General features: G+C 42.5%; 1 pseudogene; it reads left to right on the plus strand.

The window, feature by feature from the left end:
• The first annotated feature begins 4,159 nt into the window (after nucleotides 1-4,159).
• On the plus strand, nucleotides 4,160-5,143 carry LOC144318350 (RNA transcription, translation and transport factor protein pseudogene; annotated as a pseudogene).
• Nucleotides 5,144-26,478: the final 21,335 nt, after the last annotated feature.

Below are 26,478 nucleotides of genomic sequence, written 5' to 3' on the forward strand. Positions count from 1 at the left end.
ATTTGTCAACGTACAGAATAACACCCAGTGCTCATCCCGTCAAGTGCCCACCTCAGTGCCCGCCACCCAGTCACCCCCACCCCCTGCTCACCTCCTCTTCCACTACCCCTAGTTTGTTTCCCAGAGTTAGGAGTCTTTCATGTTCTGTCTCCCTTTCTGATATTTCCCACTTATTTTTTATCCTTTCCCCTTTATTCCCTTTCCCTATTTTTTTTTTAATTTTTATTTATTTATGATAGGCACACAGTGAGAGAGAGAGAGGCAGAGACACAGGCAGAGGGAGAAACAGGCTCCACGCACCGGGAGCCCGACGTGGGACTCGATCCCGGGTCTCCAGGATCGCGCCCTGGGACAAAGGCAGGCGCTAAACCGCTGCACCACCCAGGGATCCCCTCCTTTCCCTATTTTTTATATTCCCCAAATGAATGAGACCATATGTTTGTCCTCCGATTGACTTATTTCACTCAGCATAATACCCTCCAGTTCCATCCACGTCGAAGCAAACGGTGGGTATTTGTCGTTTCTAATGGCTGAGTAATATTCCATTGTATACATAAACCACATCTTCTTTATCCATTCATCTTTCGATGGACACCGAGGCTCCTTCCACAGTTTGGCTGTTGTGGACATTGCTGCTATAAACATCGGGGTGCAGGTGTCCCGGCGTTTCATTGCATCTGTATCTTTGGGGTAAATCCCCAGCAGTGCAATTGCTGGGTTGTAGGGCAGATCTATTTTTAACTCTTTGAAGAACCTCCACACAGTTTTCCAGAGTGGCTGCACCTGTTCACATTCCCACCAACAGTGCAAGAGGGTTCCCCTTTCTCCACATCCTCTCCAACATTTGTAGTTTCCTGCCTTGTTAATTTTCCCCATTCTCACTGGTGTGAGGTGGTATCTCATTGTGATTTTGATTTTGATTTCCCTGATGGCAAGTGATGCGGAGCATTTTCTCATGTGCTTGTTGGCCATGTCTACGTCTTCCTCTGTGAGATTTCTCTTCATGTCTTTTGCCCATTTCATGATTGGATTGTTTGTTTCTTTGCTGTTGAGTTTAATAAGTTCTTTATAGATCTTGGAAACTAGCCCTTTATCTGATACGTCATTTGCAGATATCTTCTCCCATTCTGTAGGTTGTCTTTTAGTTTTGTTGACTGTATCCCTTTGCTGTACAAAAGCTTCTTATCTTGATGAAGTCCCAATAGTTCATTTTTGCTTTTGTTTCTTTTGCCTTCGTGGATGTATCTTGCAAGAAGTTACTGTGGCCGAGTTCAAAAAGGGTGTTGCCTGTGTTCTCCTCTAGGATTTTGATGGAATCTTGTCTCACATTTAGATCTTTCATCCATTTTGAGTTTATCTTTGTGTATGGTGCAAGAGAGTGGTCTAGTTTCATTCTTCTGCATGTGGATGTCCAATTTTCCCAGCACCATTTATTGAAGAGACTGTCTTTCTTCCAGTGGATAAGCTTTCCTCCTTTGTCGAATATTAGTTGACCATAAAGTTGAGGGTCCACTTCTGGGTTCTCTATTCTGTTCCATGGATCTATGTGTCTGTTTTTGTGCCAGTACCACACTGTCTTGATGACCACAGCTTTGTAGTACAACCTGAAATCTGGTATTGTGATGCCCCCAGCTATGGTTTTCTTTTTTAAAATTCCCTTGGCTATTCAGGGTCTTTTCTGATTCCACACAAATCTTAAAATAATTTGTTCCAACTCTCTGAAGAAAGTCCATGGTATTTTGATAGGGATTGCGTTAAACGTGTAAATTGCCCTGGGTAACATTGACATCTTCACAATATTAATTCTGCCAATACATGAGCATGGAATATTTTTCCATCTCTTTGTGTCTTCCTCAATATCTTTCAGAAGTGTTCTATAGTTTTTAGGGTATAACTCCTTTACCTCTTTGGTTAGGTTTATTCCTAGGTATCTTATGCTTTTGGGTGCAATTGTAAATGGGATTGACTCCTTAATTTCTCTTTCTTCAGTCTCATTGTTAGTGTATAGAAATGCCACTGACTTCTGGGCATTGATTTTGTATCCTCTGAGCCATATTTCTATTAAACTATTATTCTTTATCTGAAATTCAAATTTAACTTGAGTTAAAATCACGTAAACATCCAAAAACTCATCCATGAAGTTTCATAGTAGAATTATTCTTTTTTGTTAAGACTTTATTTATTTATTCATGAGAGACACACACAGAGAGAGGCAGAGGTATAGGCAGAGGGAGAAGCAGACTCCCTGTGGGGACCCCAATGTGGAACTCAATCCCAGGACCTGGGGATCACGACCTGCACCAAAGGCAGATGCTCAACCACTGAGCCATCCAGGTGCTTGTAGTTGTGTTATCCTTAATAGCCAAAGAGTAAAGACAACCTGAATGTTGATAAACTGATGAATGGATAAACAAAATGTGGTATTTCCATATAATGAAATATTATCAGCCATAAAAAGGAATGCAGTGCTGATTCATGCTGAAACACCAACAAACTTTAAAAACATTATGGTAAGGTGAAAGGAAAGAAGCCAGACACACAAAAAAACCACATGTTATATAATTAATATGAAATGTCCAAATTGGCAAATCCATGAAGACAGAAAGGTTAGTGTTGCCAGGGGCTGAAGGAAGGGTAGAATGAGAAGTGATTGCTAGGGGCATGGGGTTTCTTTTGAGGGTGATGAAAATATTCTAAAATTAGACAGTGGTGATGGTCACATATATGATGAATATACTGCAAACTACTGCATTGTAAAGAATTTTATGGTAGGTGAATTATATCTCAATAAAAAAAAAAGTAACATTGAAAAATTCAACTAGGCACCATATTGTATAATGTGTTAGATCTGGGTGCCTCTGATTAGTGAAACCCAAGTTACACACCTTGCTCTGGAACCACAAGGGAGTCTGGGAAATGCTACTTTGGGGCTTTTAAGTGGAAAATGATGAAAATGCATAGAGGAGGTCTGAAACACATGGAACACCTTCAGATGGCAGATGTCTACTTGATTCTGAAGTTGAAATGCCTGGGCCTGAAAGTCTCTGCTGCTTGCCAGCTGTGAGACTAGGGAAAGCTACAGGGGTATCCCCTGCTTTTTGAAAGTTCACATTTCACCACTTCGCTTTTACAAGAAAGAGCTACATTAGTGCCTGTTTTGGTTAACTGCAAGAAATCTGAAGAGTCTTTTTGCCTTTATGTGAAAAAGTGAAAAGTGAAAGTCGCATTAAGCGCCCCGATGGTGCAGGGGGGCTGTCACAGAGGCCACGCACCCCACCCCGCAGCTCAGCGGCCCCGCTGAGCTCCCTCCCCAGAACTACACTCAGCAGCTTGGTGTCAAGCGCGCAACTCTGAACTGTGTGAGCATCTGTGCTTTATCTCAATTTATTTCGTGCATCTGTTAGCAAGATGTGTCCTGAGATATCAGAAAAGCCTGAGAGAGGTTATTTTTGGGGGTCTGGGAACGCTAAAAAATTCTCCCATACAAATGAATGGTAATTGTTTCTTCACTCTGTGCCATTTTGGCATAGGAGGGTAGGAAGGCTCTACTTTGGGATAGCAGAGGAAACCTTGTAACCATCTGTGTCTCACTTTCCTCATGCATAAAATTTGTCAATACTGGTATTATGATGGCTTCCCAACTCCCTGTTTACCTCGGCTTTCTCCCTGCTGTCTCCATTCATAGAACAGCCAGAGGGATCCTTGTAAAACCTAAGTTGGATTGTGTCACTTTTTTTGCTCCAAACTCTTCAATGGTTTCCTAGACTACGCAGAGTAAAAGGACAGGGACTTATACTGGAGGAGACGCTTTCAGAAGTGGAATCAAAGTTGAGCAGGACACAAGACAAGAGAGATAAAGGGAAGAGAGGTACAGATAAAAGTGGTGGAAGGAAACTGCCAGGAAATCCTAGAAAACAAACCTTCACATTTTCTAAACCCTACAGGAAAGAAAATGAGTAAACAGAAGAAGGGGCTCTGTGGTGTTAGAAAAGCTATCTCGAATGAATATGAAATAAAAATGAGCCACAGAAAGGAATCAAGATCAAATCCTAGGGAAAGTTATTATAATTACAAAGAGAATAAGGAGCAAGAATTACACCTTGTGGTCAATAAAGCACAGAAGAAAGATTGTGTCTTTAAATAGATAAAATTGGCCCGCACCTCCTCGCCTCGCCTCTCCTCTCCCGGCCGAGGCCTGGGGGACCGGAGCGAGACGTGGGGACCAGGTTCCGATGCAAGCTGATGGCCCTCGACTACCACAACCCGGGTGGCTTCAACTGCAAAGATGAAACAGAATTTAGAAACTTTATTGTTTGGCTTGAAGACCAGAAAATCAGACACTACAAGATTGAAGACAGAGGTAATTTAAGAAACATCCACAGCAGTGACTGGCCCAAGTTCTTTGAAAAGTATCTCAGAGATGTTAACTGTCCTTTCAAGATTCAAGATCAACAAGAAGCAATTGACTGGCTTCTTGGTTTAGCTGTTAGACTTGAATATGGAGATAATGCTGAAAAATACAAGGACTTGGTACCCGATAATACAAAGAATGCTGACAACGCAGCTAAAAATGCCGAGCCGTTGATCAATTTGGATGTAAATAATCCTGATTTTAAGGCTAGTGTAATGGCTTTGACTAACCTTCTTCAGATTCAGCGTCATGATGATTACCTGGTAATGCTTAAGGCAATTTGCATTTTGGTACAGGAGCGCCTGACACAAGATGCAGTTGCCAAAGCAAACCAAACAAAAGAGGGCTTGCCTGTTGCATTAGATAAACACATTCTTGGTTTTGACACAGGAGATGCAGTTCTTAATGAAGCTGCTCAAATTCTGCGATTGCTGCATATAGAAGAGCTCAGAGAGCTACAGACAAAAATTAATGAAGCCATAGTAGCTGTTCAGGCAATTATTGCTGATCCAAAGACAGATCACAGACTGGGTAAAGTTGGAAGATGAACATTTTAGGATTTCAGCTTCTCACCTGATTAGTACAATTGGGAACCATGTACGCTCTGGCATGTGTTTGGAAATCAAATGTCACATTTTCAAGGGACGAATCCTAGAAAATTGACTATGTTCTCAAGATTTACCATCATTGTTTTTTTTCTTTAATAAAGTTCAGGAAAGTGGAAAAAATAAATATAGATAGATAGATAGATAGATAGATAGATAGATAGATAGATAGATAAAATCTGGGCAGCCCAGGTGGCTCAGTGGTTTAGCGCCACCTTCAGCCCAGGGCGTGATCCTGGTGACCTGGGATCCAGTCCCACGTTGGGCTCCCTGCATGAAGCCTGCTTCTCCCTCTGTGTCTCCGACTCTCTCTCTTTCTCTGTGTCTCTCATGAATAAATAAAATCTTTAAAAAAAAATAGATGAAATCTATAGCCTATTATTTCAAAACAAGTTAAGATACATTCAGAAAAGAAGATACATGAGAAAACAGAATAAATTAGATTTGGTAAAACACGGAAGTGAGATGACAGGGCTCAAGTACTCACTATGAAGAATGAAAGAAAAATTACTTTAGATACGAAGTCTGAAGTAGGAAGAACACAGAAAAAAATAAACAAATAAATATGTCTTAAGAAAAGTTGAAGGTGAGAGGTGCCTGGGTGGCTCAGTTGGCTAAGCATCTGCCTTCAGCTCAGGTCCTGAGCCTCCGGATCCTGAAATCGAGTTCCACTCGGGCTCCCTGCTCAGCAGGAAGCATGCTTCTCCCTTTCTCTCTCTCCCCCTCCTCACTACTCATTCTCTCTCTCTCTCAAAAAAAAATTTTAGAAACCTGAAAAGTTGAAGGTGAAAAAGAGAAACATGTTAAAAATAAAAAATATATAAAGGAGAGAAAGTACAAATACTTAAAACAGGCAAAAAAGATCTGTACAGAAAATAAGAGCCATTGAAGAAAAAGAACACAAGAGACGAAATACTAAAATCTATAATTTGAGGGAAAAATTCTTGGAAAAAAAATTGAAAGCATACCATGAAAGAGGATACCACTTAACTGACATTATCACCCCAAGATGACCAACATGGCATGGATAATTACCTGATTTCAAAGAAAAAGAAAAAAACCTTTGATCATCCAGGCCAAAAGAGCAAGTGCCTTATAAAGGAATGAAAATAGATTGTCTTCAGACTTTACAGAGGCAACACTTCATGCCATAGAAATTTGAATAATGACATATTCTAGATACTTGGAGAAAGAAAATGACAGTCAAGAATATTATATCCAGTAAAATGACTTTCAAGTATAAAAAGCACAACCTGGGAAGCCCTGGGTGGCTCAGCGGATTAGCGCCTGCCTTCAGCCCGGGGCATGGTCCTGGAGACGCAGGATCGAGTCCCATGTCGGGCTCCCTGCATGGAGCCTGCTTCTCCCTCTGCCTGTGTCTCTGCCTCTCTCTCTCTCTGTCTGTCTCTCATGAATAAGTAAATAAAACTTTTTTTTTAAAAAAAGCACAACCTGTTATCAACATGCAAGAACACAGAGAATATTGTTCCCCTGAGCCTTTCCTGAGACAGCCAAAGTGATTCCAGGGATTTTGAAGCATTGACTGGTGGTAAGTTCTGAAGATGGTCATTCCCTGTTGAATTGAGACTGATTGAGGACTGATGTGAAGAGAGTATTATATGTCATGGTTGTATGCTGTGATAACGTAGATATAAAACATTTATTCTTTTTTTAAAAAAATATTTATTTAGTCATGAGAGATACAGAGAGAGGCAGAGACATAGACAGAGGGAGAATCAGGCTCCCCATGGGGAGCCCGATGCAGGGCTCGATCCCAGGGCCCTGGATCATGACCTGAGCCAAAGACAGATGCTTAACAACTGAGCCAACAGATGCTCCTAAAGCAACTATTCTTAACAAAAAACAAAAAATGAGAAAGGGGAATAAAGATAGCATTGCAAAATATGCATAACTATTTTCTGTAATCATAATTGGTGGTGATAGCATCAGTATTGTTATTGAGACTCTGATGTGGGGTAAAGTGAGTGAATACTGAGGAGATATTCTAATCCTATCATCCACTATGTTCTTGAGAACCAGAATTCTATTTTCTGAGATTTTATTTATTTATTTGACAGAGAGAGAGAGCAAGAATGGGAAGCGAGGGAGGAGCAGGGGCAGAAGGAGAAGCAAGCTCTCAGTTGAGCACAGAGCCTGATGAAGGGCTTAATCCCAGGACCCTGGGATCATGACCTGAGCCGAAGGCAGATGCTTAATCAACTGAGCCACCCAGATGTCCCAAGAACCAGAGTTCTTAATGAAAGAAAGGAGTCTTGAAATTTATAGTCTTGGTATGTGAATGGAAAATGTCAGTATGAACACATGAAGTATTTAAAAACAAGTGTGTGTGTGTGTGTGTGTGTGTGTGTTTCTGTATGTATCTACTGAAAAGCTCTAGAAACATGGACCAACTCGGGTACCTGTGAATACCCTAATGTTCAGACCATCGCTTTGAAATACTGTTTCAAGAAACCAAGGCTTCTTGTTTTTGGAGAACTGGCTGATTTCAGGTATGGGGCAAGAAATACACAAAATGAGCCCAGAACATCCTGTCATTCCAGACGGTAGGGAACCTGTTGAAGACCACAAAGTTGTTTCAAAAAGACAAGGGCTGACTTGAAGAGGTTTCCACTGTCAAAGTTGGAGTAATTTGAGTTTCTGTAATGATAATAACTACTATGAATGCAACACAGAAAATATATTTGAATTGATGAGTTCATACTGATATTTTTAAAATATGAAAATAAGTGGTCATCTTTGGAGGATAATAGGGAAACAATTTGTTACTATCTTGAAAACTGGTAAATAAATGGAAAGAATCAAACATTTATCCTGCCTTTCCCATATTAACTTTACTATTCTGTAACCAAATAGTAGAAAAGGAAAGCAATGCTTAATAAAATTATTCCAGGTAATAAGTGAAAAGTTAATTATATAATTTGAATGACTAATTATGAACTACCAGTGCATTCATGTATCTAGAAAACAAACAGAAATGGCTGCTGATATCCTAAAAAAGAGCCATCCAGACATTACGTGCCTCCTGATGAAATAACACACTATGTATACTCTCACTAAAGGAAGAGAACTTGAATCTTGCCAAGCCTCTGAATCCAGATTCCAATCTGCAAGAAACAGAGGACAGTGGAACATACTGAATGCATCATAAGGATGCAATCAGCAAAGTTCCATAGGTCAGTGATTCTCAATGTGTGGTCCCAGACCAGCCACACTCACATCACCTGAGAACTTGCTAGAAAAGCAAATTCTCAAGCCCCATCCTGACCTACTGAATCAGAAATTCTTGAAGTGGGGTCCAAAATCTGTATTTTAATGAGCTCTCCAGGTGATTCTGATGTGCATTTATGGTTTGAGAACCAGTGCTACAGGTCAGGTGTCCAGGGTTCTTTAATAGAAGTACAAGAAAAAGAAAAGGGTGGAAGACAAGCTGTAGATTAAGAGATATATCAAAAAAATTTTTAATGAATAAGACTAAATTACAGTGTCTAAGGACCTCCATTTGGGTGAAAACCCATAAAGAACCATAAAGACATTATTCATACAAAGTCAACAGCATGGTTACTTTTGGAGAAATGTAGGAGGTTATAACTTTACTAAAGTCAGAGCACATGAAAGGATCTCTGGAGTGCTGGCAAAATTCTATTTCTTCACCTGGTTGATGATTACAAGAGTGTTCAGCTGATAATACTTTACTAAGCTATATATTTGTTTTGTGTGGTTTTTCTGTATTTTTATTTCACAATAAAAAGTTATAAAAAATTACTGTTGATTGAATGACATTATTTAAACCTCTTGGGCCTTAGCTTCTTTGCCTGAGCTATGAAGATATAGCTTCATGCTCACTCTGGAACTTTATTTTACAACCCAAATAATGTTGACCTTATAGTAGTTATTTGTCATGGTTATGGGAAATGACTGCATACATTATAGTCCTCTAAGCCAGTACTTAAATCATGTTTGGGGAGTGGAGAGAGCAGAAAGGACTGGCTTAATTTTTACAATAATTGCCTTTATACTCGCATTTTCTCTTCACAACTGCCTGAGAAATACACTTTCTCACCAGAAACCCATCAAAAGAGGAGAAAGCTGTAAAGGTGGGACCCTCTAAGGCAGTAGCACCTCCTTGTTCTTTCTCTCAGGAGGATATGTATTTAAAATCACTATCCTGCTTAAGATTGGGATCATCACACAGGCAAAATCCACTGAGAACTGGCATGAGATTCAGGGTGCCTGGTGGCTCAGTCTGTTAAGCGTCTGACTCTTAATTTCAGCTCAGGTCATGTTCTCAAGGTTGTGGAATTGAGCCCTCTGTAGGGCTCCATGTTCCTCATGGAGCTTGCTTAATATTCTCTCTCTCCCTTTCTATTCCTCTGCCCTCCCTGTCTCTAAAAAAATTAAATTAAAAAAAGGAAAAAAATAACTGGCATGTAATTCAAAATTGGATGATTTCTTTCAGCCCTAGCAAGTAGCTCTGAGTGATGCTACATGACAAGGTCCAATCCTATGGATGACTGAAGTGGAGACTCAGCAGTAGAACTAAACCCAAGTAGCAAGAACCTTCATGGGCTGTTTTCCCCCTGACTGGCAATGATCCAGCCAGACCTATACAGCTACCAACCAAGGAAGTGTGTATCCATGGGTCTTAGGGTTTATGTGTAGACAAAGGTAATTATGAAGGAGCTTGAAACCACTCATGTGGTTTGGGAACATTTACATTCCTTAATTCTCTTTCTCCCTTTTTTATATAAATATTTATTCCTTTTATAAATATTTTAATGTCTGTGTTTTCTATTTAATTTGTATATTAGTTGATTTTTATTATATTTCATAGAAATATCAGTCTGTGACTGCTTGGAAATGAATGCCCCCCCACTCCCCAACATGCATTTGCCACAGATAATTTGAGATGCACTGAAACATAGACTATATTAAAATTTTAAAATTCCGTCCATTAAAAGGCATCATAAAGAGTGAAAAGACAAGCCACAGAATGGGAAGAAATATTTGCAAAATAAAACACACAAAGGACCAGTATCTAAAATACAGAGAGAGTTCATACAATTATAAAAATGGGCAAAAGACTTAAATGGTCATTTCACGTAAGAGGAAGGCCTGATCACTAACAAGCATATGGAAAGGGAGCAATTCATTTAGGAAATGAAAATGAAAACCACAGAGAAAAGCCCATGGTCAGCAGATGAGCAAAAAATTTAGGTCTCTCAATTCTGAATGTTGGTTGAAGTATGGAAGCTCTCATATATTGTTCATGAAAGTGTAAAATTGGTGAAATCATTTTATGAAAATCTTTGACATATGAATCTACCAAAGCTTTAATACACACATGCCCCATGAGCCAGCAACTCTACTCCCAGACAGTCTACGATATTTGATGCAAGTAAGTCAAAGGGCAGGTAAAAGAATCCTCAGAGCAGCATTATTTGTAATAGCCCCAAATAAAAACAACTTAATTGTACATCCAACACCTGAAGAATGGGTGAATTCTTAAATACATACACGGTGGAACATTAAGCAGGAATGAAAAAGAACAATCCAGAGTTTTACATAGCACCCGGGATGATTCTCTCAGACATATATAGTTGTCATAGGGCTTCATCCTGGTTCCCTCAAGGGAGCACAGGATGCTTCAGTGGATGAACCAGTCTATAAATTCAGATGTATCCTCATGCTGGAATACTCTCCTCTAGAGATTTAACTCCACCTTGGAGTTGAGGTGTCATGGATGGAAGATTAATAGAGTTTGGGGCCAGAAGAAACTTCAGAATCTGATGTAGTCTATGACACGAAAGTCAGAGGCTGGGACTAGAACTGACATCCCCTTGATGGAGTCCTTGTGCTCGGGATCACTGGGCTAGGAATGGATGGGAGACAGTTGTTGGAATTCCCAAGGGGTTAAGCAGAGAGGAGCTGTAGGAATGTAAGACCTGGAGACAATAGGACTGTCAGAGGCTCCAGATAATGTGCCTGGCTTCCCTAGCTCCATACTCCCAGCTGGACAGTATTTAGCCCAGTGGTTCTTGAATCATACCTAAATTTTGTGCTTGAGTTTGTTAGCTAAGTCATCTCCTTCTTCATAGGCCAGGTGCCTGGTTCTATCAAAGTGCTCCTCCAACTCTTGTTACCATTCCCTGCTATAGGCCAAGCATCTCCAGATTATCTCCTTCAGGGGCCCAGGAGATCCTGAGGTCCTTCTATCTTTCTGCTCAGTTCCTTTCCTCCTTTTGTTTATTGTACTGCTTTTTGGCATCTTTACTAGAGTCAAAGGATTGAGAAAAAATACTTTCTTCCATTCATTGTTAATCAACAGTCCTAAGTCCTCAACCTCAAACATTCTCCACCTTCTCCTGGTCTAATTGTATCTGTCATTGCTCTTTCTCTCCTGCACCTTCTCCCACTCCCCTTCTGCTAGCTCCTTCTCCTGCTATATGAAATTTCCCCTCACTTTCCAACTCTTCTCCACCCACCCCTAAGAGACAGCTCTATAGCCACTGCCCTGAGCTAATGCCTTACCCATGCTGCCTCTGGCTTGGACTATGTACTCATTGCCAATCACATCTCTCCATCATAGCACCAACCACAATGCCAGCAGGTGCGTGATGAGGATTTGCCAGAAGAATGAATGAATGGCTAATTACTGAGGAATGACGGTGGTATTCAAAATTGTTTGGGTGATACTCATTTTGCTTGGGTGGGCATAAGTGATAAAGGTATGAAACTAATTTAATTCATGAAGTTGGGAGTTTTTTAAAAGATTTATTCATTTATTTGAGGCAGAGAGTGAGTGCACATGAATGGGGTTGCAGGGAGAGGCAGAGGGAGGGGAGAGAGAAAGAGAGAGAGGGAGAAGGAAAGAGAGAGGGAGACTCCCCACTGAGTGTGGAGCCTGACACAGGGCCTAATCTCATTGCCCTGAGAGCAAGACCTGAGCTAAAATCGAGAGTCTGATGCTTAACCAACTGAGCCGCTCAGGCACCCCTGGAAATTGGGAGACCCTTTTTTTGTCTGCACAAATAGTGATGAGTTAGTTGCACTCTTAGAAGTGAAAGCTTTTGGGATCCCTGGGTGGCGCAGCGGTTTGGCGCCTGCCTTTGGCCCAGGGCGCGATCCTGGAGACCCGGGATCGAATCCCACGTCGGGCTCCCGGTGCATGGAGCCTGCTTCTCCCTCTGCCTATGTCTCTCTCTCTCTCTCTCTCTCACTCTCTCTCTCTCTCACTGTGTGCCTATCATGAATAAATAAAATAAAATTAAAAAAAAGAAGTGAAAGCTTTTGCTGTTCTCCATGTTTCTCCATGATTTCCTGACCACAATGAGCAGGACCCTTCTAATCACTGCATGTCTTATGGGAAAAGTAATGCAATGCTCTCATGTTCCCACTGAAGGCCTCTCCTAGTGGTCCCCACTATATAAAGGAAAGTTTCCAATTTTGTTTACAAGCTCTATGTAGGAAAAGGGTTCTATTTGCCAACCACAGGAAACAAAAGGTAATATTTTATACAGATGGTCTCCAGCTTATGATGGTTAGACTTATGATTTTTCAACTTTGTGATGGTATGAAAGAGATTTGTATTCCAGTAGAAACTGTACTTTTAATTTTACATTTGAGTTCTGATCTTTTCCCTTGTGATACATGTACAATACTCTCTTGTGTTGCTGGGCAGTAGCCCCAGCTCCCAGACAGCACCACAATCACATGGGTAAACAACCCATACACTTACAACCATTCTATACCCATACAGCCATTTTCTTTTTCACTTTCAGTACAGTATACAATAAATTATATGAGATATTCAGTACTTTATTATAAATAGGTTTTGTGTGAGATGATTTTTGCTTAACTGTAAGCTAACTTAAGTGTTCTGAGCACGTTTAAGGTAGGCTAGGCTACGCTATGATGGGTGGTTGGCTAAGGGTTAAATGTATTTTCAACTTATGATATTTTCAACTTATGGTGCATTTATTGGTAACCCTATTGTAAGTGGAGGAAGATCTGTACTTAATCACAAGAATGAGAATTTTAAGTTGTCTCCCCTGTGTTTCTTGGGGTGCTGCAGATTGCTGCTTCTTGGAACTCATGTCTGTGAATGACTCACTGTTGAGAATTCTGCTCTCTAACTCAGGAGCAGAATGAGCATTAATAGTCTGCTGTAAATCCTGGTGGTTCACAGTTTGAGAGCTTGTTTTTGCACAGATGTTAATACTAATGTGTGGCTTTAAAACACTCCATCCATTATGCCAATGCTCTGTTCCAACATCCCCCATGAAGGATTTAATCTATTATTTTCCTCACCTCCTTTTACACCAATTCTCACTTGACAGCAAGAAACACAGCCCACCCTCTAATATCCCAGAGCATAAAGAGAGGACAACCTCCATTCTGAGTTAAAAAATAGGACTACATTTGTGTGGGGGACAATTTATATGCCACGGTTAATAAATAATAGATTTTTATACTGCATCTATTAATTATATCAATCAAAATGCATTAAGGATCAGTTATGTGCAGTACTTTACTAAGACACTGAGGACATGACACTGAATAAAATATGATTTCCAACCTTAAGTTCTAACAATCTAGTGAGGGATGATCCTGTAACACCATGGAGGGATGCAACTTAGTTTTTAAACAATGTTTAAAAATTCAACTTATTTATTTATTTTTATTAAAATATTTTATTTATTTATTCATGAGAGACACAGGGAGAGATTGAGAGGCAGAGACACAGGCAGAGGGAGAATCAGGCTCCATGCAGGGAGGCTGACATGGGATTCGATCCTGGGTCTCCAGGATCAGGCCCTGGGCTGATGACTGCACTAAACCGCTGAGCCACCCGGGTTGCCCCATCAACATTTTTATTTAGATTCGTCACTCATGTCAATAGTTTCTTCTTTTATGAGAAAGGAAAGCATGAACTCCAGCTTCCACTCTTTTGCCCCAGCCAGCGATAATTCCTGAAACATTTTCTTGAGCTATCTTCCTCTAAAAAAGAGAAAATGTACAGATGCAGCACTGATATGGGTAGTGGCCCCATGTCTGTGGGCAGGTCACCACGTTATCGTGTGACCACCATGAGGGACCAGGAAACAGCCTCTCCACTGGAGCCTCGGAAAGGGAAAATAGCCCGAGTTTACACCTACATTTTAGCCCTGAGAGATTTGTGTCTGACTCCAGACCTCAAGCTGTAAAATAATACATGTATATTTTTAAGCCACTAAATTTATGGTAATTTGTTACAGCAGCAACAGAACACTAATACAGGGTGTAAGTCAGGGAGAGGAGTTGAGTACCACAGCAGGACAATGTCAGGATGATTTAGGGATAGCCATGAGACAAGAGAGCTGCTGTGGCAGGTGTAATAGGATTTGAAGTCAGAACAGTCAGAGTCAGGCTGTGGGGAGCCTGAGATGAGAGATTTATGAGTGGAGACACAATCTTCCGGCCCCTGGAAAGTCACTGACCAGTTCCAGGAAGGAGACAGAATGAGCCAAATTTTGGAAGTGGAGACTGTGAAAGCACTAAAGGAACTTTGGCACTTTGTAAAGTTGCCCAGGGCTGCCTTGGGGGCTCAGCAGTGTCAGGGCAAGTGACTGGCCCTGGGACTGCCCTCCCCACCTCTCTAGGGCATTTTGCCTTGTTCCTTGCTTCCTTTTTTTGGCTAACTTCAGATTTCGTTTGAACAAGGGATTTCCAGATTTCATTTGAACAAAGGATTTGTATCTAAAAATGAAAACATGGAATGAGCACATCTTACTATACAGAGAGGTCAAGTGTCTTGTTGCTGGTCATCCAGCAGGAAGGTGAGAAGGCCAGTCCTTTCCCCTAGGAATCCTGACTCCTGGTCCTGAGCTCTTCTGGTGACGGTCCGAGGGACTGGAAGGGGAAGTGGATGAGGCTATCTGCTAGGTGATTTTTACGTGTGGACTACCAAAGCTTTCAGCATGAAAGGAAGGGTCTAGATATGAACTACATACAAGTCGCAAGGATCAGCATGTCTTAAGAGACTCAGAGGACCCGTGGGTCAGCTAGGGCCAGTGAGAAACAGGAATCCGACCCCTTCCCAAGATGGACAGAAGGAACGGACACCTTAGAGCTCTAGCAGGAAGGGGAGTGGAATTAGCAGACCCCAATGAGGGCATAGTAAGGATGCAGGCGGTCCTTTTACCAGGGCGGGCCAGTGTTGGGTTAACAAAGCCAGAAAACGAATGTGAATGCGGTGTCAGAGCAGGCCAGGAGGCAAAGACCTGCCCTCGGGCTTCAGCGACACTCCCAAAGGAATCACGGCTCCGTCTATTAACCTCCTCATGACCCCGCTCCCAGCAAACTTGTAACACCATAAACCAAACGGTTCTGTGAGGGCTCCCAATGAATGTTCAGGGCCTTGTGGCTGTCTAAGCATGCCTCTCAATTGTCAGGGTATTATTACGTTAACAGGAACATTGTAATTACTTTTACATTATTACAATACACAAAGTGGTTTAAGCAGTAAAAAGGCTTTGATGAATTAGTAGTTCTTTTGATTCCTGCAGCTTTGCGGCTCATGTTCAAAGATACCTTTTAAAAGTTTCAGATCCATGGAAAAACCGCCATAGACTTTACCCCGATTTTCTTTCTTTCTGACTCCAAACCCGTGTAAGATACTACTAAAGTAGTAAGATACTACTTTCTAGACCCTCCACCCAGAACTCCCCCATCACCTCCAGTTCAACTCATTCAAAACTGAAGCCCATCACCTGGCACCCCCAGCTTGTTCCTCCTCCTGTATTTTGTCTGGGTGAGTGGCCCTTCCGCTCATCTGGCCATCTCAGCCCAGCACTCTGTTATCTTCTCTGTCAGCCACTGCCACATTTTACAACCATATAACAACATCCATCACCACCATAACAATAATAGTGGTGGCCATTTCTGAGCACCTATATTGTATTTTAGGTACCGCAAACGCATTATTGTGAGTCTTACAAATTCTGCAAATTTTATACTATTATCTTCACTTAATAGTCAAAGATCCTAGTATCTAGAGACAATATTTCAGCAAAGTCTACCCGCCTGTAGGTGGCAGCTGGGGTCAGGACTTGAACTCACATCTGATTCTAAAACATGCATTTTCCACTGCCCAGAGCTGCATCCAGTAGATCACCAATGGTTCTGCCAAAATTCCCTGTTAAATATGCTGAAAATCCACCTATCTCCATGTGCAGAGCTGTTCGCTGGGTTAGTTTACGTGTTCCTTAGTTCTCACTGAACTGATAGCACAGGCTCCTCACTGATCTCTCACCTTCAGTCTTGCTGTATTCTCAACCAACTTCTCTAGCCGTGTACTGCTAAGCTGACTGGTCATAAATAAGTTCCTGCATGTTCACCCCGGACCTCCTAAATGAGCATCTCCAAGCCTGCACAATAGTCTTACTAACAAGCATCCCCCTCCCTCCAATGATTCCAATGATCAGCCAGTACAGCCAGGTCTCTAAGAGGGAAGTCCCTTACTTACAACCTTCAGTGGCTCTTGGTCCCCCAAAGGATAAACTGAATACTCTGTAAACTGACATATATGAGCCCTTTATGACTTGGCTCCAACTTATCCTTTCTAATCAATCATGCTAGCCCATCAAAGTCACTTGGTAAATTGATGCACGATACGGGAGGCAGAATTATGGCCCTTCAGAGATGTGCATGCCCTAACCCCCAGAACTTGTGATTATGTTGCCTAAGGGGATTTAGCAAATGTGACTGGAGTTATGGACCTTGAGGTGGGGAGATGGTCCTAGATTATTCAGGTGGGCTGAAGCTAATTGCTTGAGTCATTAAAACTAGAGAATCTTTCCCAGCTGCCATCAGAGAGAGACATGATGATGAGAAAAGACGACACGTGAAGGACTTGAACTGTCATTTTGGCTTTGTAGATAAAGAGGCCATGAGCTAAGGAACATGGCGGTGACTAGAAGCTGCAAAAGGCAAAGAAACAGACCCTCCCCTAGAGCTTCCAGAAAGGAATGCAACACCTTGATTTTATTAGCTCATTTTGGACTACTGACCTTAGGAATCATACATTAATAAATCTGTGTTGTTTTATGCTAAGTTCATGGTAATTTTAAAAAGCAGGAATAGAAACAAATGCACATAGTCTTCCAAAGGTGACCTGCTCATCTACACTTCTTACATCTCTCATTTCTGTTTCAGGTGCCCCGGTCAGGTCCACTTGGGAAATTCCTACTCACCCTTCAAAACTGAGCTCAAATTGGCCAATTCAGACAGGCTCCTTCACCTCTAATAGCACCCAATGTTTTCATCAGTGCTAATGTCACCTTTTTATTTGTTTACTTATCTGCATTCCCCATTCTCCTTATGGCTGAGATCTGTCTTGCTGATTTTGTACTTGTAGCCTGGCATAGAGCCTGGTATTTATTGAAATTAGCTCAAAAAATATTTTCTGAGTAGTAACTATGGAGATATTGAAGAAACTGTATTATAATAGCACTTCATAAAAGCCATTTGCTGTTGAATTCTGTGAATCTTAACAGAATTTCAGGTTGAGTTTTGTTTTTTTTTTTAAGATTTTATTTATTTTTTTCATGAGAGACACAGAGACATAGGCAGAGGGAGAAGCAGACATCCCACAGAGGGCCTGATGCAGGACTCGATCCTGATCCCGGGACTCCGCGATCACCACCAGAGCCAAAGGCAGACACTCAACTGCTGAGTGTCCCAGGTGCCTTGAATTTCAGGGTTTTAAATGTCAATGGTCGTAATGATTCCAAAGGTGAGTCTCTTTAAGATCGGGAGTTTTTGTTTACCACTTGCATTACTTTCTTTTGAAATCTATTATTAAAATTTTCCTTATGTGGAAAGTATTTCTTTCTAATATTTTACTCTAGATGGAAAAGACAGAAGAAAAACATTACCTTGATTAAAAGCAACTAACTTCTTTACCCCCATGTCATTATTAAAATTAACTGTGCATGTCTCCTCAGGAACCTGATTCTCACTGGTCCTCTTGTTCTGCAGCCATGTCCAGAAGTTAGGACCCTTGCCAAATTTCCTGCATAATGTGAGAAACCCTTTGGTAGCTAAGACAGCCCTACATGGACTCCAAGGAAGAAACCAGCCGCTCCAGAAGGAATCCTGTGGTTTTGGTCTGCCATCCCTGACTTGACCCCATTTGTGTCCAAAGAAGCCCAGGGCCCTGTCCCACACTCGCCTCAGGGCACAGGAGAGGAACCAGGACAGGGACTTACTCCCCTAACATACCTGGAGAACTGTCATGATTTGTTTTCAGGAGTTGTTTGGTCCTCAACCCTGTCTGCAAATTAAAATCACCTGGAATGCTACTGGCAAATTCCTGTGGAATTCTTATCGATTGGTGCATGGAAGGATCTGGGAACTGGTGTTTTTCAAAGATCCCTGGGGGATTCTGATGTGCAGCCAGGGTCTTGGTTCACAGTAGGCTATAGTTTCCAAATTTTAGTTAGAATAAGAATTACAGGTGGTACGTGAGAGGCACACAGCATGGGCTCCCAGGACCTCACCCTGGAGCCCGCCTTGCTCCCAGATTCCCAGCTAGTAGATCTCAGGAGTCCGGGAAGCTCCTGGGTTAACCTACAGCTCCAGCAAGTCTGAGGCAGCCCCTGCAACCCACTCTGGGGGTGCAGGCACTCAGTACCCGCCATCTGGAAGTGTCTGGCATCCACTGCCCAGCTGCGAGGCCAGGACATTGTCCTAACAGCAGAAACACTGGGAAGAGACACTTGGTGAGGGCCCCTCAAACACAGGCCCCAGCTGTATGCAAGCACCAATTTGTCGTAGCATGCTGACAATGTGAAGGGGGGAGGAAAAAGCATGACTGTACACTGATGACCATATACAGAGCACAGCCCTCCTTTCCCACCATGGGATAAAAGCCCATCAGCCTTTAGGAAACACCCCATCCCCACCTCATCCCATTACACTGCATCCTGCTATGAAATATGAGCATCTTAAATTTCAATTGTAGATTTCAAAGAAGACTTACATGAGAATCCACACTTGAACTCCCACCACACACTGCAAACACTGTTTTCGATTCATTCAGCTTCAGTTCGTCTGGTTTTTATTCACTCAGCTTAAATTTTGTTAACAAAAATGTTTTGACTTGGAGGCGCCTGGCTGGCTCAGTTGGCAGAAGTGTGGGACTCTAGATCTCGGAGTTGTGAGTTCAAGCCCCACGTTGGATGGAGAAACTACTTAAAATCTTTTTAATTCTTTTTAAATTTTACTTATTTATTCATGAAAGAGAGAGAGAGAGAGAGAGAGAGAGAGAGAGGCAGGCTCCATGAGGGGAGCCTGATGAGGGACCTGATCCTGGGTCTCCAGATCACGCCCCAGACCAAAGGCAGCGCTAAACTGCTGAGCCACCCAGGCTGCCAGAGAAAGTGCTTAAAATCTTAAACAAATGTTTTGGCTTGACTGACATAGTACACCGGAAATGGGTGTTTGTCACAATCCTGGATGAGGCTGCTGGCAGGCAGGTTGGCGCTGCTCAGGTACCCATGGTTTCATTTCAGAATACTTCCATAGGCGATCCTACTCATGAAGGACAAGCAAGTATTTCCTTATGTGAGACAGGAGCGAGAACACAGCCTTCCCCACTGCTCTCACTCACTTTTCAAGGCTCTTGGATACCAGACAATCTAGAATGAGTCAGGTTGCCATATTTACTGAGACCAGAGGGCTTCCTACACCCTCCATGAATAGATCCACATGGAGACTTGAAGCATGGCACAAGAGTGGGTTATCTCTATGTCAACTGAATGTTCCAGAGAAGTTGGGGGATGGTGAGCAGTAATCAGGTGAGCCAGGGGTCCTCTATGATGAAGCCAAGTGGTGCTGGAGTTTAATAAGATCCAAGGGTTTAGACTAAACTATTCCCTGAATCTCCTACAGAAAGTCTCAGGAATCTTGGAACTGAGGTGGCCTGGGCTGCTGGTGGAGGACACAGTCTTCAAGATGGGTTGGCAGGGCCTAACAGCTATGGCTTTTTCCATGCCTCCGGCCCTGACCTGACCCACAGTGAGAAGTTCTAACCTAATTCTTGTCGTCACTGTACCTACAGCTACATGACGTCACACCCTCCCCCTTCTGTAGGACAGGCTGCTAAACTGGGGCTGCAGTGTCTGAAAGTAAGTGCTGCTATATCTGGAATTAATGACATTTCTAGGAAATCTGAACATGTGAAGAAATGACTAAATGTTCATTAGAATCCACTTCACCAGCTTGTTAGCTGCTGTCACTGACAGCCAGCACTAATAGCAACAAGACAAATCTCTACCATGTCCCTTTGGAATCTCACCGGCTGCAAGTTGTCTGCAATTTGTGGAAACAGTGTCAGAACTATAGGGAGAGGGAGGACTGGTCACATCTGCACACACTTGCCCGGGGTCACCTACATTCCACATGCTCTACTGTGTTTCACACAAGCTTATAATGTGTTTTGCTTAATTCTTGAGGCTGGCTCGGAGCTTAGATAAAGGAGGGGCAACCACTTTCAATCGGCCACCTGATGTGACCTGCCCTGCTGATTTGTGACGCCATCACTAAACTGCCTTCATTTGGTTAGGAAAGGATGTGTTTCGTTCTTTGTTCTCAACGTGTTATTCTTCACAGTCCCATCCTAAAAAGGAAAAATGTGTCTTGGCAGCCCAGGTGGCTCAGCGGTTTAGCGCTGCCTTCAGCCCCGGGGCATGATCCTGGAGACCCGGGATCCAGTCAGTCAGGCTCCCTGCATGGAGCCTGCTTCTCCCTCTGCCTCTAGCTCTCTTGCTCTCTCGAACTCTCTCTCTCTATCTCATGAATAAGTAAATAAAATATTTTTTTTAAAGTGTGTCTTGCCAAATTCCCAGTGTGACTTGAGCTCCAAATGACAAGCTACCCGTTATTTGATTCTATCCACATGGAATTGTACTTCCATGGTTTCAATATCTGCATTTCAAGACTTCTATGAGCCATTAATAAGGTAGAAGACAGAACCTGACTAAATCACAGGTTTGTAAACAATTATAACAAAACAGAGGTACTTTAAAAGGACCTATGGCTTTGTGAAGCTCCGGGCTGGCTCCTTGGCTCAAACATTTTGTGGTACTTTGACTTGTATTTGCCTACCTGATGAGGGACATTGCTCAGAGTTGACAGGAAGTTTCTTCTTCCAGTCCTGGGAAGATGTGTTGTGTGTACACACACAGGATGGAGAACTGAGAATATTTAGTGGGTAACTGAGCAGCGCTGACCTGCCTGCCAAAAAGGCATCTATTTTCAAAAAATATCTATGTTTCACACAAAAGTATTCTGATTCTACTAGGTTATGGCATGAATGTACACACCCTAGAGTAGGTCTAAATTTAAACTGGGAGCTCTCTCCTCAATCCTGTAAAGGTTGAAAGTACCATGTGAGTGGGGTACTGATACTGACAAGGAAGTCTATCCCCTGGAACCTCTAAGAAAATGGTCACCTAGCAGAGCTGCCACCATTCACACATGACATTTAATGGAAAAAAGATTTCACAAAAGGATACTTTCCTTACTATGCAATGTACCCTGGTAATTCTCACTTTGTTCTTTCCCATTAAAAAAAAATACATTTGTTTTCAAGTAAACCTTACACTCAACGTGGGGCTCAAGCTCACAACCCCAAGATAAAGAGCCACATGTTCTACTGACTGAGCCAGCCCGGCACCCCTCAATCCCATTTTTGAAAATGCTGGTCACATCATATGTTGATTAGCATTATACTAACTACCTGACACACTAATGGACTGTGATCTACTACCATTGGAAAGATGCTACAATAGAAACATGAAAGTGTCCTCAAGCTGAAGACTCTAACAGAAAGCCACAAAGAGTGTTTAGGAGTTTGGGACTATTGTGGTCCAGAACATTCCCCCAGAATATACTCCTCAGTGGTGGCCTACAGCTTGTGGTCTGGGAAGCAGGGCTATCTAGATGCACTGGGATGGCAGCACCCTGGGCTCACAAAATGGGGAGGAGGGGAGGAGAAGGCCTTGCATTCTTTTCCCCTTAGGCACAGCCTGTTTAGGAACAAGCCGCCATGCCTAGCTCATAGTGGAGGCTCAGAGCTCTGTAGTCCAGGAGAGCTCCCATCCTCGAGGTGAAACTCAAATGTTACTTTCGTGAAAGTTTTCCTCTTTTCCTCTTGTTAACACCTACTGCAGTTGCTCCACACCTTGTTTTGTGTTGCATAACACCTTATAAACTGTGGACCAGTTACGCTTTGGCTTTATGTCCTTTATTGACTGTAATAGCTTGAGGACTGTTACAATGTCTTACTCATGTCTGTGTCCCTGACCCAGCACAGTATCTTGTACATAATGGGTGCTCAACTGATGTTTGGTACATATCCAAGCAGGCCAGAGAAAGGTTTTGTCTCATACCTGGAAGCGGAAACCGATCTATCTTTGAGAAAATGTCACTAAAATTCTGCAGTCTCACTTATCCAGCATTGGCACTTCTTACCCTCTGTCTGTGCATCCATTCCTCCATCCATCCATCCATCCACCCAACTTTGAGTCTACTGTATTCCTATGCTAATCACTGGTTACTAAGATGGGCTAGAGAGTCCCTGTCTCTAAAGTGCGTCTAGTTGCCTCACGCCCAGTCTAGTGGGGCAGAAGACAAGGTAGAGAGTGATGACAACACAGTATGAGAAGTGCTAGGAGGAGGGGTGGCTAAATTCAGTTTCCTGGCTTATCGAAATCCGCTCTCTTGCCATTTATTTTGTCTGCTTCTCTCCAACTTCCTAAGCTCTTCCTCACCAACAAAGATCTTAAGCTTTATTTTTTTATTTTTTATTTTTTTCAAATTATTATTTTTTTTTTAATTTATTTATTCATGATAGAGAGAGAGAGGCAGAGACACAGGCAGAGGGAAAAGCAGGCCCCATGCAGGGAGCCCGACATGGGACACGATCCGGGGACTCCAGGATCTCCTTGGGCCAAAGGCAGGTGCTAAACAACGGCTGAGCCACCCAGGGATCCCAGATCTTAAGCTTTATATCCTATAGTTTATAATTATAAAAAAAATAGCTGTGTAAAAAATGTGAAATTGTTCCACTACTCAATATGTTTTTTTCCAAGCGTTCATGGAGATCTAAAGTTAAGGTGATAAAATGGGAATTACAACAGAGTGTGAACAGCAAACACTTTAAGCTGAATAACTTCACTTTACAGCTGAGGTCGTCCCATGATTACAAGTTTGGACACGCTCTGGCCCTACCTGCTTATCCTTCTCTACACTCCTCTTTTCCCTGCTGTCCTCCAGCCACAGTGACCCCTACCCTCCCTCTGCTTAGTACTCTCCCTCCATCCCTTTGCGTGTGGGAGAGGGTGGAGCACAGCCTAAAATCTCAGCAGAAACGTCTTCCTGACCAGTCTGTTTAAAGGCAGTTGCCCACCATTATTTTCTCTGAGAAGCCTGATCTGACCACAGCGTGTAATTATTTCATTTGATTACTTGTCTCTCTCACTCTATCAGCTCTGCCGACTGTTCTGTTCACCAGTTTAGCTGAGAAACCCACATGGTACTGGCACCTGGTAGATACTTCATAGATATATATTTTTGAATACATGAATGTTAGGGCAGCTCACAGAAGGCACCTGCTTGGGAAGGGAGGACGCCCTTCTCTAGCTGGGGAAAGGCCCTGAAGCACCCAGCAGTGGAACAACAGTGCCACCAAGCGAGGAGACGTCATTACTGGAGACATCTGTTCTTTTCCTGAAATCTGCATCAGAGGTCTGTTCCTGGCATTTAAAGGTGAATTGTAATCCACTAAGCTTGTTTCTTTATTTCCTTTAAAAAAAAAAAAAAAGAAAGAAAGAAAGAAAAAAAAAAAAAAAAACGAAACACGGAACTGTCCTCAAACATGTCCCACTTCACCCCCTGCATGGGGTGGGGCATTTGAAGGCTTGTGGAGACTAGCTAGGAGGACTTTGGGAGTTGCTATGGTAACTTTCCCCTTTTTTTGGCTAATCATTTGGAAACCTTACATTTTCAAATCTGCATGCTTTGAAAAGATCTGCTTGCATCCACTTTGTTTTTCAAGCTTTGCTTTGATTTACTGTATTTAATTTGCTTCACCTTCTAATTTGTTAAATGACATGTTATTAAAATTCCCCAAGGAGTCAGCAGAAATCTGCCCTGCTGAGAGACATAACTGCATTCTGGAAGCATCGGTGATTCACATCTGAGCACGGTTTGGAAAACCCATTAGGTTATCAGTGCTGAGATGTTGTGGGCAGAACCAGCACTGGCCAGGAAGCTGCAGCAGGCAGCTCAAGTTTGGGGGTGATCCTGGACAAGGCTGCTTCACCTCTTCATTCCCTATACCCAGCAGCGCCTCTGCTGCTGTGCCCTCTGCTATTGCTGGTCCTCTGCGCGAGGAAAGTGACCCTGATTGCTCACTGCACCTGCTTGTTTTCTCTCATTAGTCACCCCGACAAGGCAGGAAAACAGAATGTTCCATGCTCAATTAGAATGACGCGAAAATGCATCCCCGAGGTCTGTCCATCACAGATATGAGACAAACATAAGCAACAGAACATGCCATTAGGCAGTAATGGCCAGAGCGGCGCCTCAGTCTCAGGACTGGGGGAAATGAGGCTGATTTACGGAGGCCACGCAGCACAGGATGGCGTGTGAAGTGCTCAGTAAAGGAAATGCAGGCAAACAATAGTCACAAAAAGGTCCTAGTATTGCTGGAGGTATAAGAGCCTCTAGGAGAAAGGCAAAGGTAAAAAAAAAAAAATAAATATATATATATATATATTTTTATGCATTGTGAGAAAAATAAATCCCAGCACCCTCTTAAACATTATGAAACAGCTTTAGGGTCCATCTTGTCCTTCAAGTAAAAAAGGGAGGCAATTTCTCTCTGCAAACACCAAAGCCCCAGTGTCCTTTCCGTCAAGTGGTGAATGTGCTTCTACTACCTTCCCATTTTATTTTTTAACATAATATGTGGTAGTCATTTTATCTGATTGCATGTTCCTTATAAAAAGCAAGAAATCAAATAACACAGAACTGTAAATGGAAAAAGTGAAGGCTCTCTCTACTTTTCCTCTTTCCACTCACCTCTCCAGAGGGAGTTCCTCTTGGGTTAGTTTGTGAGTACTTTTCCATATGTATAAATGTGTCAGTACATGGGGATATTCTAGGTGTACAATTTGGCTTTAGGGACTCAATGATTCCCTGTGCCATTTCTGGAGCGCAGCTTTTCTTGTTGCTCTTACTGGGGTCCAGTCTGAGTCTCAGGCACAGGCCTCCTTCTTTGGGTGCTGCTTTGGTCCACCCCCCAGAATCTGGCTCTCCCAACGCCCTGTCACTTCATGCCAATCTCCCGGCACATCATGCTGATCTGTGCATCCTGGACATGCTGTCTGGAGTTTTGTGCATGCCTTTCTGCTACCTTCCAGGTTTTTTTTTTCTCTGTTACTGACCACTATGCTCCCCAGAACCACCTGGACAAAGTTCCCCTGCCTTCTTTATTTTCAGAGTCACAAGAGTCTCACAGCAGCTTCCACGGTATCTGCCTATCTTCCGGTATGATACAAAATTCCAGCCATCTTCCCTAGGGTGTTTATATGGACCCTACACCACCTGATCTCTCTTCTCACCAACTTTATCTTTCTGCCTTAACATCTTTCATCACTAGGGTTTCCCAGATTTGGATAAACAGAGTGCACATCCCTCCCGCACACTACTTAACCTGGTTAGCATTTTGCATAACAGTCACTTTGCTTAATAATAAAATGACAGGGGTGGGGGATGTATCTTCATTATAAAGCTTGTCCCAGTGGCTTCACAATCAAATCATTTTGCCATTCGCTGCTAAGTAGAATTGTGATCTCAGATGGCTTTTACACCTACCTCCCCATCCCCCAGGTACCCTTTGCAGCCTCCCCACCTTTTACCTATAATTCCTTTCACATTGATTGAGAAAGTATTCATTCAGGGCATAACCCTGTGATAGGCACTGTGAAGGATATGAAAAAGCCATGGGGCCAACTCTTTTAAAAAGGTGTTAATTGGATTTTTCCCATATAAAACCCCCCATAGCATTTTATTTCCTAACTCTGCTTTGCACAGTCAACTTCATTTGCCCACTTAATGCAATTTGCTTCTCATGATAAGATTCTATTAAGTGATTATTAAGACATTCTGAGTTACTTCAGCCAAGCACATCTATAATCATTACCTACCTCCTGGGGGTGATGCGGGGTATAATTAGTTAAAGCTCACAGTTACCTCCCAGAATCTGGAGCTGCAAACAGAGACCATGTCCACACAGCCAAGCCTGGAGCCCTGAACATAGTCTAGTAGCAGGACCAACACAGCCTGTTCACATTTGCATAAATCACATAGATCCAGGTTATGTGACAGTCAATG

The sequence above is a fragment of the Canis aureus genome, chromosome 8 (genome assembly GCF_053574225.1).
Source record: "Canis aureus isolate CA01 chromosome 8, VMU_Caureus_v.1.0, whole genome shotgun sequence".
Taxonomy (NCBI): Eukaryota; Metazoa; Chordata; class Mammalia; order Carnivora; family Canidae; genus Canis; species Canis aureus.